We start from the raw sequence: 21,703 nt of genomic DNA, 5'->3' as shown, positions 1-21,703 counted from the left end.
CTTCTATCCACCTGTTTTCCCTCCTACCTAATTTCCCTGTCCCTTGGAACACATAACTGTATAAAAACTTAATTTCCCTTAGGCTGCTCAAAATCATCTCTGAAAGATCCCAGCATATTTTTTATCAACTTTAGAATTTCACTTCCACCACAAACTTCTTACAGAAAGCCATGTCTTTCTTCTTCCCTAGAACATTTCATTTTATACAATGTACAGCAATACATGCTTGAATACGCACAGAATATTTCTGGCCAGATAGAAACTTTGTAACAGCCCTTAGGGAGCCTGGACTTGGGCTGAACAACCTTTCTACCTGCCAGGCTAAATAAAATCTCACAACACTTTTTTACAAGGCAGAGGCTTTGGAGAGAACCAGTTGTGCTAGAAGTAACAAGTAACAGAAGAAGAGAAGAGCAAAAGTGGGGTATATATGGGGAAAACCCAAACACTGCAAGTTGAGGGCCCTTGGTACATTCCTTAATGGTCTCTTCACAGTTACCTGAATTCACTTAGCCACATCAGCTTCTGGCTTTGCTTAGATTGCAACCTGCATGGAATGGCTTCCTTCCTCCTTTTTATCTAATAAATCCTTCAAGGCCAGCTTCAAGTGTTAATTCTTCTAGGAAGTCGGCCTTCCCTCTTTTAGCCTCACAAATCTCTCACTTCTCTGAAATTCTGAAACACTTACTGTTACTTGGCACTTAGCATAGACTGTCCTCTATCATAGCCTGTACTTTCATCTTTGTCAGTTATATTTTTTACATCTTTATTGCAGTATAATTGCTTTACAATGTTGCATAAGTTTCTGCTGTATAACAAAGTGAATCACCTATATGTATACATATATCTCCATATCCCCTCCCTCTTGCGTTTCCCTCCCTCCCTCCCGACCCCACCACTCTAAGAGGTCACAAAGCACCGAGCTGATCTCCCTGTGCTATGCAACTGCTTCCCACTAGCAATCTTTTTACATTTGGTAGTGTATGTATGTCAATGCTACTCTCTCACTTCATCCCAGCTTATCCTTCCCCTTCCCTGTGTCCTCAACTCCACTCTCTACATCCGTGTCTTTATTCCTCTCCTACCCCTCGGTTCATCAGAACCTTTTTTTTTTTTTAGATTCCATATATGTGTGTTAGTATACAGTATTTGGTTTTTTCTTTCTGACTTACTTCACTCTGTATGACAGTCTCTAGGTCCATCCACCTCACTAGAAATAACTGAATTTAGTTTCTTATTATGGCTGAGTAATATTCCATTGTATATATGTGCCACATCTTCTTTATCCATTCATCTGATGATGGACACTTAGATGGCTTTCATATCCTGGCTATTGTAAATAGTGCTGCAATGAACATTGTCGTACATGTCCCTTTTGGAACTATGATTTTCTCAGGGTATATGCCACGTAGTGAGATTGCTGGGTCACATGGTAATTCTATTTTTAGTTTTTTTTTAACATCTTTATTGGAGTATAATTGCTTTACAATGGTATGTTAGTTTCTTCTTTATAACAAAGTGAATCAGTTATACATATACATATGTTCCCATATCCCTTCCCTCTTGCGTCGCCCTCCCTCCCACACTCCCTATCCCATCCCTCTAGATGGTCACAAAGCACCGAGCTCATCTCCCTATGCTATGTGGCTGCTTCCCACTAGCTATCTATTTTAAGTTTGGTAGTGTATATATATCCATGCCACTGTCTCACTTGGTCACAGGTTTCCCGTCCCCCTCCCCATCTCCTCAAGTCCATTCTCTAGTAGGTCTCTGTCTTAATTCCTGTCTTACCTCTAGTTTCTTCATGACATTTTTTTTCTTAGATCCCATATATATGTGCTAGCACATGGAATATGTCTTTCTCTTTCTGACTTACTTCACTCTATATGACACACTCTAGGTCCATCCGCCTCACTACAAATAACTCAATTTTGTTTCTTTTTATGGCTAATATTCCATTGTATGTATGTGCCACAACTTCTTTATCCATGCATCCGATGATGGACACTTAGATTGTTTCCTTCTCCTGGCTACAGTAAATACAGCTACAATGAATATTTTGGTACATGACTCTATTTGAATTATGGTTTTCTCAGGGTATACGCCAAGTAGAGGGATTGCTAGGTCACATGGTAATTCCGTTTATAGTTTTTTAAGGAACCTCCATACTGTATTTTCTTGAGGACTTCTGCATCTATGTTCATCAGTGATATTGGCCTGTAGTTTTCCTTCTTTGTGACATATTTGTCTGGTTTTGGTATCAGTGTGATGATGGCCTCATAGAATGAGTTTGGGAGTGTTCCACCCTCTGCTATATTTTGGAAGAGTTTGAGAAGAATAAGTGTTAGCTCTTCTCTAAATGTTTGATAGAATTCTCCTGTGAAGCCATTTGGTCCTGGACTTTTGTTTGTTGGAAGATTTTTAATCACAGTTTCTATTTCAGTGCTTGTGATTGGTCTGTTCATATTTTCTATTTCTTCCTGATTCAGTCTTGGCAGGTGGTGCTTTTCTAAGAATTTGTCCATTTCTTCCAGGTTGTCCATTTTTTTGGCATAGGGTTGCTTGTCATAATCTCTCATGATCTTTTGTATTTCTTCAGTGTCAGTTGTTACTTCTTTTTCATTTCTAATTCAATTGATTTGAGTCTTCTACCTTTTTTTCTTGATGAGTCTGGCTAATGGTTTATCAATTTTGTTTATCTTCTCAAAGAACCAGCTTTTAATTTTATTGATCTTTGTTATCAATTCTTTCATTTCTTTTTCATTTATTTCTCACCTGATCTTTATGATTTCTTTCCTTCTGCTAACTTTGGGGTTGTTTTTTTCTTCTATCTCTAATTGCTTTAGGTGCAATGTTAGGTTGTTTATTCGAGATGTTACCTGTTTCTTAAGGTAGGATTGCATTGCTGTAAACTTCCCTCTTAGAACTGCTTTTGCTGCATCCCATAGGTTTTGGGTCGTTGTGTCTTCATAGTCATTTGTTTCTAGGTATTTTTAAATTTCCTTTTTGATTTCTTCAGTGATCACTTCGTTATTAAGTAGTGTAGTGTTTAGCCTCCATGTGTTTGTATCTTTTATAGATCTTCTCCTGTAATTGATATCTAGTCTCATAGCATTGTCGTCGGAAAATGTACTTGATAAAATTTCAATTATTTTTAATTTAACAAGGCTTGTTTTGTGACCAAAGATATGCTCTATCCTGGAGAATGTTCCATGAGCTCTTGAGAAAAATGTGTATTCTGCTGTTTTTCAATGGAAAGTCCTATAGATAACAGTTAAGTCCATCTTCTTTAATGTATCATTTAAAGCTCGTGTTTCCTTATTTTCATTTTGGATGATTTGCCCATTGGTGTAAGTGGGGTGTTAAAGTCCCCTATACTATGAATGTGTTACTGTCGATTTCCCCTTTTATGGCTGTTAGTATTTGCCTCATGTATTGAGGTGCTCCTATGTTGGGTGCGTAAATATTTACAAATGTTGTATCTTCTTCTTGGATCGATCCCTTGATCATTATGTAGTGTCCTTCTTTGTCTCTTCTAATAGTCTTTATTTTAAAGTCTATTTTGTATGATACGAGAATTGCTACTCCAGCTTTCTTTTGCTTTCCATTTTCATGGAATATCTCTTTCCATCCCCTCACTTTCAGTCTGTATGTGTCTCTAGGTCTGAAGTGGGTCTCTGGTAGACAGCATATATATGGGTCTTGTTTTTGTATCCATTCAACCAGTCTGTGTCTTTTGGTGGGAGCATTTAATCCATTTACATTTAAGGTAATTATCAATATGTATGTTCGTATTCCCATTTTCTTAATTGTTTTAGGTTTGTTATTGTAGGTCTTTTCCTTCCCTTGTGATTCTTGCCTAGAGAAGGTCCTTTAGCATTTTTTGTAAAGCTGCTTTGGTGGTGCTGAACTCTCTCAGCTTTTGCTTGCCTGTAAAGATTTTAATTTCTCCATCAAATCTGAATGAGATCCTTGATGGGTAGAGTAATCTTGGTTGCATGTTTTTCTCCTTCATCACTTTAAATATGTCCTGCCAGTCCCTTCTGGCTTGCAGAGTTTCTGCTGAAAGATCAGCTGTTAACCTTACGGGGATTCCCTTGTGTGTTATTTGTTGTTTTTCTCTTACTGCTTTTAATATGCTTTCTTTGTATTTAATTTTTGACAGTTTGATTAATATGTGTCTTTGCATGTTGTTCCTTGGATTTATCCTGTATGGAACTCTGTGCTTCCTGGACTTGATTAACTATTTCCTTTCCCATATTAGGGAAGTTTTCAACTATAATCTCTTCAAATATATTCTCAGTCCCTTTCTTTTTCTCCTCTTCTTCTGGACCCATATAATTCAAATGTTGGTGCATTTAATGTTGTCCCAGAGGTCTCTGAGACTGTCGTCAATTCTTTTCATTCTTTTCTCTATATTCTGCTCTGCAGTAGTTATTTCCACTATTTTATCTTCCAGGTCACTTTTCCATTCTTCTGCCTCAGTTATTCTGCTATTGATCCCTTCTATAGTATTTTTAATTTCATTTATTGTGGTGTCCATCATTGCTTGTTTCATCCTTAGTTTTTCTAGGTCCTTGTTAAATGTTTCTTGCATTTTGTCTATTCTATTTCCAAGATTTTGGATCATCTTTACTATCAGTATTCGGAATTCTTTTTCAGGTAAACTGCCTATTTCCTCTTCATTTGTTAGGTCTGGTGGGTTTTTATCTTGCTTCTTCATATGCTGTGTGTTTTTATATCTTCCCATTTTGCTTATCTTACTGTGTTTGGTGTCTCCTTTTTGCAGGCTGAAGGTTCGTAGTTCCCGTTGTTTTTGGTGTCTGTCCCCAGTGGCTGAAGTTTGTTCAGTGAGTTGTGTAGGCTTCCTGATGGAGGGGACTAGTGCCTGTGTTCTCATGGATGAGGCTGGATCTTGTCTTTGTGGTAGGCAGGTCCACGGCTGGTTGTGGGGTGTCTGTGGACTTATTATGACTTTAGGCAGCCTATCTGCTAATGGGTGGGTTTGTGCTCCTGTCTTGCTAGTTGTTTGTCATAGGGTGTCCAGCACTGTAGCTTGCTGGTCATTGAGTGAAGCTGGGTGTTGGTGTTGTGATGAATATCTCTGGGAGATTTTCGCCATTTGATATTACATGGAGCTGGGAGGTCTCTTGTGGACCAGTGTCCTGAATTTGGCTCTCCCACCTCAGAGGCAAAGCACTGACTGCTGGCTGCAGCACCAAGATCCTTTCATCCACATGGCTCAGAATAAAAGGGAGAATAAGTAGAAGGAAAGAAAGAAAGAAAGAGGATAAAAGGATATAAAATAGAGTAAGATAAAATAAATTAAAATTATTAAAATAATTATTATGAAAAAAATTTTTTAAGTAAAAAAAAAAAAAAAAAGGACGTATAGAACCCTAGGACAAATGTTGAAAGCAAAGCTGTATAGACAAAATCTCACACAGAAGCATACACATACACACTCACAAAAAGAGAAAAAGGGAAAAAATAATAAATCTTACTCTCAAAGTGCACCTCCTCAATTTGGGATGATTCATTGTCTTTTCAGGTATTCCACAGAGTCAGCATACATCAAGTTGATTGTGGAGATTTAATCCACTGCTCCTGAGGCTGCTGGGAGAGATTTCCCTTTCTCTTCTTTGTTCGCACAGCTCCCGGGGCTCAGCTTTGGATTTGGCCCTGCCTCTGCGTGTAGGTCACCTGAGCGCATCTGTTCCTCACTCAGACAGGACGGGATTAAAGGAGCCGCTGATTCGGGGGCTCTGGCTCTCTCAGGCCGGAGGGCGGGAGGGGTACGGATTGCGGGGCGAGCCTGTGGCAGCAGAGGCTTTCGTGACATTGCAAGAGCCTAAGGCGTGCCGTGCATTCTCCTGGGGAAGTTGTCCCTGGATCCCGGGACCCTGGCAGTGGCGGGCTACACAGACTCCCTGGAAGGGAGGTGGGGATAGTGACCTGAGTTCGCACACAGGCTTCTTGGTGGTGGCAGCAGCAGACTTAGCATCTCATGCCCGTCTCTGGGGTCCGCACTCTCAGCCGTGGCTCGCTCCTGTCTCTGGAGCTCCTTTAAGCCGTGCTCTTAATCCCCTCTCCTCACACACCAGGAAACAAAGAGGGAAGAAAAAGTCTCTTGCCTCTTCGGCAGGTCCAGACTTTTCTCCGGACTCCTTCCTGGCTAGCCGTGGTGCACTAACCCCCTGCAGGCTGTGTTCACGCCACCAACCCCAGTCCTCTCCCTGCGCTCCTACCAAAGCCCGAGCCTCAGCTCCCAGCCCCACCCGCCCGGCGGTTGAGCAGAGAAGCCTCTCGGGCTGGTGAGTGCTGGTTGGCACTGATCCTCTGTGCGGGAATCTCTCCGCTTTGCCCTCCACACCCCTGTTGCTGTGCTCTCCTCCACGGCTGTGAAGCTTCCCCCCTCTGCCACCTGCATTCTCCACCCACAAAGGGTCTTCCTAGTGTGTGGAAATCTTTCCTCCTTCACAGCTCCCTCCCACTGGTGCAGGTCCCGTCCCTATTCTTTTGTCTCTGTTTTTTCTTTTTCTTTTTCCCTACCCAGGTACATGGGGAGTTTCTTGCCTTTTGGGAGGTCTGAGGTCTTCTGCCAGCATTCAGTAGGTGTTCTGTAGGAGTTGTTCCACGTGTAGATGTATTTCTGATGTATCTGTGGGGAAGAAGGTCATCTCTGTGCCTTACTCTTCTGCCATCTTCCCCCTCTCCTCCCCTATTTTTAGTTTTTTAAAGAACCTCCATACTGGTCTCCATAATGTTTGCATCAATTTACATTCCCACCAGCAGTTCAAGAGTGGTCCCATTTCTCCACACCCTCTCCAGCAATTGTTGCTTGTAAATTTTTTGATGTCCAATCAGATCAGTGTGAGCTGATACCTCATTGTAGTTTTGACTTGCATTTCTCTAATGGTTAGTGATGTTGAGCACCCTTTCATGTGTTGGTTGACAATCTGCATGTTTTCTTTGCAGAAATGACTATTTAGGTCTTCTGCCCATTTTTGTATTTGGTTGTTTGTTATTTTGATATTGAGGTGCATGAGCTGCTTGTATATTTTGGAGATTAATCCTTTGTCAGTTGCTTCCTTTGCAACTATTTTCCCCCATTCTGAGGGTTGTCTTTTCGACTTGTTTATGGTTTCCTTTTCTGTGCAAAAGATTTGAAAGTTTCATTATTTCCCATTTGTTTGTTTTTATTTCCATTTCTGTAGGAAGTGGGTCAAAAAAGTCTTGCTGTAATTTATGTCATTGGGTGTCTGCCTATGTTTTCCTCTGAGAATTTTTTAGTTCCTGGCCTTACATTTACGTCTTTAATCCTTTTTGAGTTTATTTTTGTGTATGGTGTTAGGGAGTCTTCTAAATCATTTTTTTACATGTAGCTGTCCAGTGTTCCCAGCACCAGTTATTGAACAGGCTGTTTTTGCTCCATTGTATATTCTTTCCACCTTTGTCAAAGATAAGCTGACTATATGTGTGTGGGTTTATCTGTGGGCTTTCTGTCCTGTTCCATTGAACTATATTTCTGTTCTTGTTCCAGTAGCATACTGTCTTGATTATTGTAGCTTTGTATTATAGTCCGAAGTAAGGGAGTCTGATTCCTCCAGCTCCATTTTTCTTTCTCAAGATTGCTTTGACTATTTGGAGTCTTTTGTCTTTCCATACAAATTGTGAAGTTTTTTTGTTCTAGTTCTGTGAAAAATGTCATTGGTAGTTTGATAGGGATTGCATTGAATCTGTAGATTGCCTTGGGTAGTATAGTCATTTTCACAATGTTGATTTTTCCAATCCAAGAACATGGTATATCTCTCCATTTGTATCATCTTTAATTATTAGTAAATAATAATAATTATTATTAATATATTTAATGATATAAATAATTATTATTTAATTATTTCATCAATGTCTTATAGTTCTGCATACAGGTCTTTTGTCTCCTTAGGTAGTTTTATTCTTAGATATTTTTTTCTTTTTGTTGCAATGTTAAATGGGAGTGTTTCCTTCATTTCTCTTTCAGATTTTTCATTATTAGTGCATAGGAATGCAAGAGATTTCTGTGCATTAATTTTGTATCCTGCTACTCTACCAAATTCATTGATTAGCTCTAGTAGTTTTCTGGTAGCATCTTTAGGATTCTCTATATATAGTATCATGTCATCTGCAAACAGCAACAGTTTTACTTCTTTTCCTTTTTGGATTCCTTTTAGTTTTTTTTCTTCTCTGATTGCTGTCGCTAAAACTTCCAAAACTATGTTTAATAATAGTGGTGAGAGTGGGCAATCTTGTCTTGTTCCTGGTCTTAGAAGAAATGGTTTCAGTTTTTCACCATTGAGAATGATGTTGGCTGTGGGTTTGTCATATATGGTCTTTATTATGCTGAGGTGATTCCCTCTATACCTACTATCTGGAGAGTTTTTATCATAAATGGCTGTTGAAATTTGTCGAAAGGTTTTCCTGCATCTGTTGAAATTATCATGTGGTTTTTATCCTTCAGTTTCTTAATATGGTGTATCACATTGATTCATTTGTGTATATTGAGGAATCCTTGCATTCCTGGGGTAAACCCCACTGGATCATGGTGTATGATCATTTTAATGTGCTGTTGGATTCTCTTTGCCAGTATTTTGTTGAGGATTTTTGCATCTATGTTCATCAGTGATATTGGCCTGTGATTTTCTTTTTTTGTGACATCTTCCTCTGGTTTTGGTTTCACGGTGATGGTGGCCTAGTAGAATGAGTTTGGGAGTGCTATATTTTGGAAGAGTTTGAGAAGGATAGGTGTTAGCTCTTCTCTAAATGTTTGAGGGAATTCACCTGAGAAGCCATCTGGCCCTGGGCTTTTGTTTGTTGGAAGATTTTTAATCACTGTTTCAATTTCAGTGCTTGTGATTGGTCTGTTAATATTTTCTATCTCTTCCTGGTTCAATATTGGAAGGTTGTACTTTTCTAAGAATTTTTCCATTTCTTCCAGTTTGTCCATTTTATTGACATAGAGTTGCTTGTAGTAGTCTCTCATGATCCTTTGTATTTCTGCGGTGTTAGTTGTTACTTCTCCTTTTTCATTTCTAATTCTGTTGATTTGAGCCTCCTCCCTTTTTTTCCTGATGAGTCTGACTAATGGTTTATCAATTTTATTTATTGTCTCAAAGAACCAGCTTTTAGTTTTATTGATCTTTGCTCTTGTTTCTTTCATTTCTTTTTTATTTATATCTGACTTGATCTTTATGATTTCTTTCCTTCTCTGAAATTTGGGGTTTTCTGTTTTTCTTTCTCTAGTTGCTTTAAGTGTAAGGTTAGGTTGTTTATTTGAAATTTTTCTTTTTTCTTGAGGTACGATTGTATTGCTATAAACTTCCCTCTTAGAACTGCTTTTGCTGTTTCCCAGAGCTTTTGGGTCATCTTGTTTTCCTGTCTTTTGCATCCAGGTATTTTTTGATTTCCTCTTTGATTTCCTCTGTGACCTCTTGGTTATTTAGTAGTGTATTGTTTAGCCTCCATTTGTTTGTAGTTTTACATTTTTTTCCCTGAAATTGGTATCTAGCCTCATAGCACTGTGGTTGGAAAAGATGCTTGATATGATTTCAATTTTCTTAAATTTACCAAGACTTGATTTGTGACCCAAGGTGTGATCTATCTTGGAGAATGTTCCATGTGCACTTGAGAAGAAAGTGTACTCTTTTGTTTTTGGATGGAATGTCCTAGAAATATCAATTAAGTCCATCTGCTCTAATGTGTCATTTAAAGCTTGTTTTTATTTATTTTCTGCTTGGTTGATCTGTCTGTTGGTGAAAGTGGGGTGTTAACGTCCCCTACTCTTATAGTGTTACTGTTGATTTCACCTTTTATGGCTGTTAGCCTTTGCCTTATGTATTAAGGTATTCCTATGTTGGGTGCATAGATATTTACAATTGTTATACCTTCTTCTTGTATTGATCCCTTGATCATTATGTAGGGTCCTTCCTTGTCTCTTGTAATAGTCTCTATTTTAAAGTCTAGTTTTTCTGTTATGAGAATTGCTACTACATCTTTCTTTTCATTTCCATTTGCATGGAACATCTTTTTTCCATCCCCTCACTTTCAGTCTGTATTTGTCCCTAGGTCTGAAGTGGGTCTCTTGTAGACAGCATCTATATAGGTCTTCTTTTGTATCCATTATGCCAGTGTGTGTCTTTTGGTTGGGGCATTTAATCCACTAACATTTAAGGTAATTATCGATATGTATGTTCCTTTACCATTTTCTCAATTGTTTTGGGTGGGGGTTTTTTGTAGGTCTTTTCCTTTTCTTGTGTTTCCTGCCTAGAAAAGTTCCCTTAGCATTTGTTGTAGACATGGTTTGGTGGTGCTGAATTCTCTTAACTTTTGCTTGTCTGTAAAGCGTTTGATTTCTCTGTCGAACCTGAATGACATCCTTGAATGTGTAGAGTAATCTTCATTGTAGGTTTTTCCCTTTCATCACTTTAAATATATCCTGCCATACCCTTCTGGCCTGCCAAGTTTCTGCTGAAAGATCAGCTGGAAACCTTTTGGGGATTCCCTTTTTTAAATTATTTTATTTTATTTATTTATTTTTTCCTGCTTTTGGTCTTCATCCCTGTGCATGGGTTTTCTCTAGTTATGGTGAATGGTGACTACTCTTCATTGTGGTGCATGGGCTTCTCATTGCAGTGGTTTCTCTTGTTGTGGAGCACAGGCTCTAGGCACCTGGGTTTCAGTAGTTGTGGAATACTGGCTCATTTAGTTGTGGCGCACAGGCTTAGTTGCTCCGAGGTATGTGGCATCTTCCCAGACCAGGGATGGAACCCATACCTTCTGCATTGCCAGGTGGATTCTTAACCACTGTGCCACCAGGAAAGTCCCTGGGGATTCCCTTGTATGTTATTTTTGCCTTTCCCCTGCTGTTTTTAATATTTTTTCTTTGTATTAAATTGTGTTAGTTTGATTACTATGTTTCGTGGCATGTTTCTCCTTGCCTTTATCCTGTATGGGACTCTCTGTGCTTCCTGGACTTGACTATTTCCTTTCCCAAGTTGGGGAAATTTTCACTATAATCTCTTCAAATATTTTCTCAGACCTTTTCTTTTTTTCTTCTTCTTCTGGTACACCTATAATTTGAATGTTGGTGTGCTTAATATTCCAGAGGTCTCTGAGACTGTGCTCATTTCTGTTCATTCTTTATTCTGCTCTGTGGCAGTTATTTCCACCATTCTGTCTTCCTGCTCACTTATCCATTCTTCTGCCTCAGTTATTCTGCTTTTGATTCCTTCCTGAGTATTTTTAATTTCAGTTATTTTATTGTTCATTACTGTTTGTTTGCTGTTTAGTTCCTCTAGGTTTTGTTAAACATTTCTTGTATTTTTCTCTATTCTGTTTCTGAGATTTTGGATCATCTTTACTATAATTACTGCGAATTCTTTTTCAGGTAGTTTGCCTATTTCTTCTTCATTTATTTGGTCTTTTGGGGTTTTGTCTTGCTCCTTTGCCTGCAAGATGTTTCTCTGTCTTATCATTTTGTCTAGTTTACAGTATTTGAAGTCTCCTTTCCATACGCTGCAGGGTTATAGCTCTTCTTGCTTCTGTTCTCTGCCCCTGGTGGTGAGGTTTGTCCAGTGGCTTGTGTAGGCTTCCTGATGGGAAAGACTGGTGCCTGCGCTCTGGTGGGTGGAGCTGAGTCTTTTCCCTCTGATGAACAGGGCCATGTCAGGTGGTGTGTTTTGGGGAGTCTGTTAGCTTAATATGACTTTAGGTAGTCTGTTTGCTGATGGGTGGGTTTTTGTTCCTGTCTTGTTTGTTGTTTGGTTGAGGTGTCCAGGACTGGGAGCTGCTGGTGGTTGGATGGAGCTGGGTCTTGGTTAATCTTCCCTGGGGCCGGGAATTCTCTCATGGTCCAGCATCCTGGCTTCAGTACTCCCACTCCAGAGCCTCAGTCCCAACTTCCTGTCAAGGAACCAAGACCCTGCAAGTCGCTTGTCCTGGCAATAGAGAGGATTTAAAAAAAAAACTAACAAAACCCCAGACCAATGGTAAAAAGTAAAATCAAACACACAGAAACAAGGACACATGCACACACATAAAAGAAACAAAAATAGAACCAAATAAAACAAAAGGCAAGAGAACAACCAGACAAACAAAAGAAACCAAGAATAAAATCAAACAATTAAAAAGAAAACTTTTATCAGTTATTTAATTTTTTCCTGGGAACACCAGGAAAGGGAAAGTGTAGCATGAAGTGATTTTCCATATTGTCCACAGCAGGCCCATAGCAAATAATCTATAATGACACATCCACTGACTAATCGAACGGTGGCCTTGGCATAGAAACAGAATGTCAGGTGGTCATACTCCCTACAAAAGTTCTGTTTTTAAACCCTTAGCAGAGGTTTTTGCCCATGTAGGGTCTTAATAAATACCCAATTTTTAAAAGTTCTCTCTAAGAGAAGCCTGGTCCAGCAGGAAGCTGCCTTTAGGCTTTGAGACCCTGTCCATATTACATAATAACAAACAGCTAATATTGATTGGAAATATATGCTAGGCACTATTATAAGTGCTTTATGTGAATTATATATTTTTAATCATCTCAGCCTTAGGAGATATGTTATAAAGCTCATTTTACAGGTGAGGAAATTGAAGGACAATGAAGTTAAATAACTAGCCTGAAGTCACACAGCTAGTTAGTAGGGGAGCTGCAATAAAAACCCACGAAGTCTGACTCTAAGGTGTGTTTTTTTAACTGCTATGCTATAGTACTGCCCTCACTTGGAAGCAGAAAGACAATAGCGACAAATAATTATAATTAGAACTTTAAATGACAGTATCTAAAAGATGTACTTTTTTAAAAAAAAAGTTGGCAAAAACAAACAACCTTGTTGTCATAGACATAAAGTCAGTACCATGAAGGTGAGTGTACACATGATGCTGCCATCTCTGGGAAAACCATATTAATTCTAAGGGAAGTTGGAACTATCACCAGCTGCCTAGGAGAAGGGTATTTGACAGGATGTTTCTTTAAAGTGGGGAGGGAGAATTTATAGAGATTTAAATCAAATGACTAAAGAGTTACAAAACAAATTAGCAGGAAGATATTTTCAGAGTTCAAAAAAATGAGACATCTTTAAGAACAGCATTTCCTAGTTTCAAAAGAATGTAAATTTTTGGTTCCCTCAGTGTTTAATTACTCTTCTCTGTGTACTCAGACAGGTCCTGGCAGCACATTTACAGGCAGACCAGTTTTAATCAATGACCCATAACAGGAAACTCAAATTTAGATAGCTATTGTAGCAATTATTTATTGCTATGTAACAAACCACCTCAAAACTTAGTAACAAAAACCAACCATTTAATTACGCTCACAAATGTTGGCAATCAGGAATTTGGGCTAGACTTAGCAGGGTGTTGTTTCTGCTGGATTCTCTTGGGTCATTCATGTGGCTATAGCTATCAAATAGCTCAGCTGGGGCTAGATAGTCTAAGATGTCCTTCCTCATGTGTGGCAGTGGGTACTGCCTGTCAGATGGGCTTCTCAATATGGTCACTCGTCCTCAAGATCTCTCATCCTCAAAGTGTGGTATATTTCAGATGGTGGCAGAAGAGTTCCCTGGAGCAAGAGGTGGCAACCACACATCACAAGGATTTTGCAAGCTTCTGTTTGTGTCATATTTGCTAATATTCCAATGGCCAAAGCAAGATATTTGGCCAAGCATCAATGTGGGAAAGAACCATAAAAGTGCATAGATCCCGGGAGGGATGACTCATTAGGAACAATTACTTAAACAATCTACCACAGCTGTTATTTAGAATTTAGGCAGACACATCCAATGGCTGGCACTATTGTCTGCTTATTTTCCCATCCTGTCTGGGTTACTCATGAAAAACTATTCAAAAGTCTTCCAAAAACAATGCCTAGCAGAAATCCCAAGTGGGAGAAGGCCCTGAGGGTATACTCAGGTCTGCCTCTGGCCTGCTTGTGATGCCAAATGCCAACAAAAGGGAAAGGGAAACTTAAATGCATATTTCTAAGTCAAAGAAGCCCATCTAGAAAGGCTACATACTGTATGACTTCAAGTATATAACATTCTGCAAAAAGACAAAACTATGGAGATGGTAAAAAAGATCAGTGGTTGCCAGGGATTGGGGGAGGAGGGAGGGAAGAATAGGTGAAACAAAAGGGATTTTTAGGGCAGTGAAACTATTTTGTATGATACTGTAATGTTGGATACATGACATTATGCATTTGTCAAAACCCATGGAACTCTATAATACAAAGTGTGAACCTTAACGTAAACTATGGATTTCAGTTAATAACAACGTATCAATATTGGTTCATAAATTTTAACAAATGGACCACACTAATTTAATAATATTCAGCCTTTAAAAAGAAGGAGAGATTCAAGATGGCGGAGGAGTAGGTGGACATGGAGTTCATCTCTCTCCAAGGATGTATGAGGAATATATCTATAGATGCAACAATTCACACAGAACACCAACTGAAAACTAGCAGAAGACCTTGAACACTGGAAAGGACTATAAAGATCCCTGCATAACTAGGTATGACAGAAGAAACAAAGAAGAAGGAGGAGGAAAGGAAGCAGGACAGGACCTGCACCCTGGGGCAGGGGAGCTGAAGCAGAGGAGAGATTCCCGAATTTGCAGAAACCCCCTCCCTGACTGGGAAATCGATTGGGACAGAAGGGAAGCATTTGAGGCTGTCAGAAGAGGGTGAAGTGGCCAATCTGTGGCAGACGGGACAGAGTGAGAAATATGCAGATGGTCTGTACCAAGGCCCTACGTGCCCCAAACTGGGACGTGTGTTCACAGGTGTACAAGGAGGCTGGGAGCTTGTGCCTGGGGATTGGAGAATAGGCCTGGAGCAAGGACTGTTGTTGGATGTGGGGAGATGGACTGAGGGGAGGGGAGGGAGGAAATCCACAGCAGGGAATGCCTACAGAGGAAGGCCAGACTGCCATGGAAGCAGGGCACTACTGCTGAGTCACACGCAGGGGGAGGAGCTACTATGGTAACCTCTATCTCCCCACATGCTGACGCTTGCCAACAATAATAAAAGAAACCCACTCAAGGCTGGCTCTTGCCCATTGGCTGCCGAGCAATAAAACAAGCCCCCTCAGAGCTGGCCCTCATGTGCTGGCTGCAGGGCAATTAAAAAAAAAATAAAGCCCTCTCAGGACTGGCCCTCATGCGCCTGCTGTTGGGCACCAGAAAAAGCCTGGCCAGGGCTGGCCCTCACACACCTTATCCCGGGCATGAAAAAAGGCCTTCACTAGGGCCATATCTCTTGCACCCATGGCTGCCGGCTTCCCTGTGCATTTGGCACCACTGGGACTCCCATGATCCAAGCAGTCACACCATGCCTGCACCCTATCCTCATAGGAGCAGACCCAAGAGCTCCAAGGCAGACTCAGGACCAGACTCCTGTGGGTGGACCACATACAGAGGTGAGGGTAAAACCAAACCTGAGGGGCTTCCCTGGTGGCACAGTGGTTGAGAGTCCGCCTGACGATGCAGGGGACACGGGTTTGTGCCCCAGTCTGGGAAGATCCCACATGCTGCGGAGTGGCTGGGCCCATGAGCCATGGCCGCTGAGCCTGCACATCTGGAGCCTGCATGTCCGGAGCCTGTGCTCCACAAGGGGAGAGGCCATAACAGTGGGAGGCCCGTGTACCACCAAAAGAAAAACCAAACCTGAGCCCCAGGGATGGGGCGACTAATGAAGAAGATTGAAAATCTCTCCATCAGCTGTACAAGCTGCAGATTAAATCCCCACAACCAGCTAGGTAGACCCTGTGTCTATGGAATATCTGAGTAGACAATGAGTGTTCCCACAAATGAAAACGGTCTAGCTCCAGCAGCTGTGGACTTTGGGGGTAAGCACACACAGGAATTGGGCCAGATCAGAGTCTGAGTGCTCCCCACAGAGCCCACAGCAGGTCCAGGCACCAGCCCAGAGGCAGAAGTGGGCTGTGGCTCATGGTGTGTGCAAGGACACTTACAGCAGAGACCCCAGGAAAATATAATTTTTACTATTAATTTTATTATGTTTTGATTCATTCTGCTATTGGTTCTGGCTTTTTTGGGGGGGAGCTTTCTTTTTTCTTTATTTTTTTAATTTATTTTTTTATTATTGTTTTAGTATTTTTTATTTAGTCTTTTGGGATCCCCATGTTTATAACTTATTTTTTATTTTTATTTTTTAAATATTTCTATTTTTACTTTATTTTCTGTTGTCTGTGTTCTTTTCCCTTATTTTTCTTCTTCTATTTCTTTCATATATTTTTCTTTTTTTATTATTTCCATTTCTAATTTACTTTTCTGCTGTCTTGTGTTTCTTCCCTTTTTATTTTATTTTATTCTACTATGATTATTACTTTTTTAATCATTTTTATCAGTTTGTTCTGTTTCCTTGCTTTATTCTTCAGTTCGCACAATGCTTTGATTTTGTTTTTAGGATACGTGTATTTGTTAGTTTTAATCCTAATTGTTTGATTTCATTTTTGAGTTCTTCTATTTGTCTGGATATTTTCTAGCTGTTTGTTATATTTGGCTCTGTTTTTGTTTTGTTTAATTGTGTGTGTGTTTCCTTGTTTCTGTTTTTCTTTGTCTCATTTTATTTTTATCATTTCTCTGGGGTTTTGCTTGCATTTATTTTTCTTTAATATACTTTCTATTTTATTTTTCTTATAATTCTATTTCTACATTTCTTTTCTGTTGTTCTGTCTTCTTTCCCATTTCTTGTTTTCTTCTTTTTTTAACCATTTTTGTTGGTTTTGTTTCTTTGCTTCATTCTTCAGTTGGCACTCTGCTTTGGTTTTGTTTTTTGGTTCTGTGCTTTTGTCAGGTTTCTTTTTAATTCTTTGATTTCCTTTTGGGGTTCTTTTGCTTGGTTGGCTGTTCCCTTCCTTTTTGATTTATTTGGTTAAGTTTTTGTTTCTTTTGTATGTGTGCATGGTTCCTTGTTTCTGTTTCTGTTTGTTTGATTTTACTTTTTACCATTTGTCTGGGGTTTTGTTAGTCTTTCTTTTTAAATCCCCTTTATTGCCAGCACAAGCAACTTGCAGTGTCTTGGTTCCTCGAGGGGAAATCGGGTCTGAGGCTCTGGAGTGGGAGCAAGGAGCCAGGATGCTGGACCACAAGAGAATTCCCAGCCCCAGGAAAGACTAACCAAGACCTAGCTCCACCCAACTGCCAGCAGCTCCCAGAGCTGGACACCTCAACCAAACAACAAACAAGACAGGAACACAAACACACCCATCAGCAAACAGACTACCTAAAGTCATATTAAGCTAACAGACTCCCCAAAACACACCACCTGACACGGCCCTGCTCATCAGAAGGACAAGACTCAGCTCCACCCACCAGAACACAGGCACCAAAATCTCCCATCAGGAAGCCAACATAAGTCACTGGACCAACCACACCACTGTGGGCAGAGAACAGAAGCAAGAGGAACTACGACCCTACAGCCTAGGGAAAGGAGACTTCAAATACTGTAAACTAAACAAAATTATAAGACAGAGAAATATCTTTCAGGCAAAGGAGCAAGATAAAAACACACAAGACTGGGCTTCCCTGGTGGCGCAGTGGTTGAGAGTCCGCCTGCTGATGCAGGGGACATGGGTTTGTGTCCCGGTCCGGGAAGATCCCACGTGCCACAGAGCAGCTGGGCCCATGAGCCATGGTCACTGAGCCTGCACGTCCAGAGCCTGTGTTCTGCAACGGGAGAGGCCACAACAGTGAGAGGCCCGCATACCAAAAAAAAAAAAAAATCCCACAAGACCAAAAAAATGAAGAGGAAATAGGCAAATTATCTGAAAAAGAATTCAGAGTAATGACAGTAAAGATGATCCAAAATCTCAGAGACAGAATAGAGAAAATATAAGAAATGTTTTAAAAGGACCTACAGGAAATAAAGAGCAGACAAACAGTAATGAACAATACAATAACTGAAATTAAAAATACTCCACAAGGAATCAATAACATAATAACTGAGGCAGAAGAATGGGTAAGAAAGGTGGAGGACAGACGAGTGAAAATAACTGTCATGGAACAGAATAAAGAAAAAGAATGAAAAGAAATGAAGACAGTCTCAGAGACTCCTGAAACAACATTAAGCTCACCAACATTCTAATTATAGGTGTCCCAGAAGAAGAAGAAAAAAATAAAGGGTCTGAGAAACTATTTGAAGAGACTATAGCCAAAATCTTCCCCAACGTGGAAAAGGAAATTGTCAATCAAGACCAGGAAGCAGAGAGAGTACCATACAGGATAAACCCAAGGAGAAACATGCCGAGACACATACTAATCAAACTAACAAAAATTAAATACAAATAGAAAATATTAAAAACAGCAATGGAAAAACAACAAGTAACATACAAGGGAATTCCCAGAGACTTCCCTGGTGGCACAGTGGTTAAGAATCTGCCTGCCAATGCAGGGGGCACGGGTTCGATCTCTGGTCGGTAAGATCCCACACCTCGGAGCAACTAAGCCGACGTGCCACAACTACTGTCCACAAATAACAACTACTTAGCCCGTGTGCCACAACCACTGAAACCTACATGTCTAGAACCTGTGCTCCGCAACAAGAAAAGCCACTGCAGTGAGAAGCCCTCACACAACAATGAAGAGTAGGGCCTGCTCACCATAACTAGACAAAGTCCATCTGAAGCAATGAAGACAAAGTGCAACCTAAAAAATAAATACAAGAAAATAAATTAATTTTTTATAAAAAGGGAATCCCTATAATGTTCCCAGCTGATCTTTCAGCAGAAACTCAGCAGGCGAGAAGGGAGTGGCAGGACATATTTAACATGATGAAAGGGAAAAACCTACAACCAAGATTACTCTACAAAGCAAGGATGTCTTTCAGGTTTGACAGAGAAATCCAAAGCTTTACAAAGAAGCAAAAGTTAAGAGAATCCAGCACCACCAAACCATGTTTACAACAAATGCTAAAGGAACTTTTCTAGGCAGGAAACACAAGAGGAGGAAAAAACCTACAAAAACAAACCAAAAACAATTAAGAAAATGGTAATAGGAATATACATATCAATAATTACCTTAAAGGTAAATGGATTAAATGCCCAAACCAAAAGACACAGAATGTCTGAATGGATACAAAACAAGACCCGTATATATGCTGTCTACAAAAGACCCACTTCAGACCAAGGGACACATGTAGACTGAAAGTGAGGGGATGGAAAAAGATATTCCATGCAAATGGCAATCAAAGGAAAGTTGGAGTAGCGATACTCATATCAGGCAATATAGACTTTAAAATAAAGACTATTACAAGAGACAAGGAAGGACACTGCATAATGATCAAGGCATCAATACAAGAAAAAGGTATAACAAATGTAAAAATCTATGCACCCAACATAGGACACCTTAATACATAAGGCAGATGCTACCAGCCATAAAAGAGGAAATCAACAGTAACACAATAATAGTAAGGGACCTTAACACCTCACTTTCACCAATGGACAGATCATCCAAAGAGAAAATGAATAAAGAAGCACAAGCTTTAAATGACACATTAGAGCAGATGAACTTAATTGATATTTCTAGGACATTCCATCCAAAAACAACAGAATACACTTTCTTCTTAAGTGCAAATAGAACATTCTCCAAGATAGATCACATCTTGGGTCAAAAATCAACCCTCAGTAAATTTAACAAGATTGAAATACTATCAAGCAACTATTCCAACCACAACACTATGAGGCTAGATACCAATTACAGGGAAAAAATCTGTAAAAAATACTAACAAATGGAGGCTGAACAATACACTATTAAACAACCAAGAGATCACTGAAGAAATCAAAGAGGAAATCAAAAAATAACTTGAAACAAAGGACAATGAAAACACAATGATTGGGATTGACATATATACACTAATATGTATAAAATAGATAAGTAATAAGAACCTGCTGTATAAAACAATAAATAAATAAAATAAAATTCAAAAAATAAGAAAAGAAAAAAGAAGAAAAAGAAAACATGACAACCCAAAATCTATGGGATGCAACAAAAAGAGTTCTAAGAAGGAAGTTTATAGCAATAAACTCCTACCAAAAGAAACAAGAAATACCTCAAATAAACCACCTAAACTTACACTTAAAGCAATTAGAGAAAGAACAAAAAAACCTGCAAATTATCAGAAAGAAAGAAACCATAAAGATCAGACCAGAAATAAATGAAAAAGAAATGAAGGAAACAATAGCAAAGATCAATAAAACTAAAAGCTTGTTCTTTGAATAGATAAACTAAATACATAATTCGATAGCCAGATTCATCAAGAAAATAAGAGAGAATACTTCCATCAACATAATTTGAAATGAAAAAGAAGTAACGACTGACACCACAAAAGTAAAAGGATCAGGAGAGATTACTACAAGCAACGCTATGCCAATAAAATGGACAACCTGGAAGAAATGGACAAATTATTAGAAAAGTACAACGTTTCAAAACTGGACCAGGCAGATAGAAAATATGAACAGACCAATCACAAGCACTGAAATTGAAACTGTCTTTAAAAACCTTCCAACAAACAAAAGCACAGGGCCAGGTGGCTTCACAGGCAAATTCTTTCAAGCATTTAGAGAATGCGTACCTATCCTTCTCAAACTCTTCCAAAATATAGCACTCGCAAACTTATTCTACGAGGCCACCTTCACCCTGATACCAAAAACAGACAAAGATGTCACAAAAAAAGAAAAATACAGGCCAACATCACTGATGAACATAGATGCAAAAATCCTCAACAAAATACTAGCAAGCAGAATCCAACAGCACATTAAAAGGATCATACACCATGATCAAGTGAGGTTTATCCCAGGAATGCAAGCATTCTTCAATACACGCAAATCATTCAATGTGATACACCATACTAACAAATTGAAGGAGAAAAACCATATGGTCATCTCAATAGATGCAGAGAAAGCTTTCGACAAAATTCAACACCGATTTTATGATAAAAACCCTGCAGAAAGTAGGCATAGAGGGAACTTTCCTCAACATAATAAAGGCCATATATGACAAACCTACAGCCAACATCGTCCTCAATGGTGAAAAATTGAAACCATTTCCACTAAGATCAGGAGCAAGACAAGGTTGCCCACTCTCACCACTCTTATTCAACATAGTTTGGGAAGTTTTAGCCACAGCAATCAGAGAAGAAAAGGAAATAAAAAGAATCCAAATTGGAAAAGAAGAAGTAAAGCTGTCACTGTTTGCAGATGACATGATACTATATATAGAGAATCATTAAAATGCTACCAGAAAACTACTAGAGCTAAACAATGACTTTGGTAAAGTAACAGGATACAAAATTAATGCACAGAAAACTCTTGCATTCCTATACACTAATGATGAAAATCTGAAAGTGAAATCAAGAAAACACTCACATTTACCACTGAAACAAAAAGAATAAAATATCTAGGAATAAACCGACCTAAGGAGACAAAAGACCTGTATGCAGAAAATTATAAGACACTGATGAAAGAAATTAAAGATGATACAAATAGATGGAGAGATATACCATGTTCTTGGATTGGAAGAATCAACATTGTGAAAATGACTCTACTACCCAAAGCAATCTACAGATTCAGTGCAATCCCTATCAAACTACCACTGGCATTTTTCACAGAACTGGAACAAAAAATTTGGCAATTTGTATGGAAACACAAAAGAC

The sequence above is a fragment of the Globicephala melas genome, chromosome X, assembly GCF_963455315.2.
Source record: "Globicephala melas chromosome X, mGloMel1.2, whole genome shotgun sequence".
In the NCBI taxonomy this organism is placed as follows: domain Eukaryota; kingdom Metazoa; phylum Chordata; class Mammalia; order Artiodactyla; family Delphinidae; genus Globicephala; species Globicephala melas.
Note: the sequence above shows the minus strand (reverse complement) of the source record.